The following is a 978-nucleotide window of genomic DNA, read 5'->3' on the forward strand; positions in this document are numbered from 1 at the left end:
TTATGATTCTGTTCAGAAGAGAAATAACTTATCTTATTTGGAAAGAATGAATCAGGCATGCTCAATTCAGTACATTCCTTTTTCCTCTGGTAAGCAGGCCCTCCATGTGGATGAGAGCCCTCTGGTTCAATATTTACAGTGATTTGATGGCTGTCTGCTTATTTGTGATATTTAGTTGGCAGTCTATTTGACCCACATCCTAAGTTAAATCTTCCAATGTTTATTTTTTTCAATATTTAATACTGGTTTTGATTTTATTTGCCATTCATTTGACCTTTTTTGTATTTTTTTTTTTTTTTTTTAGTGCTTAGAAGGTTTCTTAAGCTCCTTAAACACCCCAACATTAAATGTGCAATCACATTTTATTAAGAGTTTTAAAACTCTAGAATGGATGCTTAATGCATTTTTAGCACTGACTACAGATAATTTAATCCATTACCAGTTTATTAATATAGGTACATAGTATATACTGAACAGTTATTAAATTTGTAAATCACTGTCTTTGTACATTCATAAATAAATGCAAAACTGCTTTTATTGTTAATGTCTTTTCAGGTATGATTCCTAAATTTATTCCTTTTTACTCCATATCTATTAAAAACCTTCAATAAAGAGCATCATGGAGATGTGGTTTATTCTCTTCTAGTTTTAGAGGCTAAGAAAGGGTTTCATTTTCACTCAGACAGTACCAGAAGGGTATCTTACAAAACCAATTAATATAATACAATTATCTGTATATACAAATAATATAGCTATCAATAGGATAGGTTCTAGACAAGGTAAAACCAACATACATACTGAGGCAAAGTACTCGCTATATTGTTATTTGATAAAGCAGTATATTTAAAGAAAAACCCTCACCTATAGCCACGCTACCCTGAACACGCCTAATCTTGTCTGATTTTGAAAGCTAAGCAGGGATGGGCCTGGTTAATACTTGGATGGGAGATCACCTAGGAAGACCAGGTTCTGTAGGCA

General features: G+C 32.4%; 1 pseudogene; it reads left to right on the forward strand.

Annotated features, from left to right (window-relative positions):
* The first annotated feature begins 859 nt into the window (after positions 1–859).
* On the forward strand, positions 860–978 carry LOC120588661 (uncharacterized; annotated as a pseudogene).

This window comes from Pteropus medius, unplaced genomic scaffold, assembly GCF_902729225.1.
Source record: "Pteropus medius unplaced genomic scaffold, Ma_sr-lr_union100, whole genome shotgun sequence".
Taxonomy (NCBI): Eukaryota; Metazoa; Chordata; class Mammalia; order Chiroptera; family Pteropodidae; genus Pteropus; species Pteropus medius.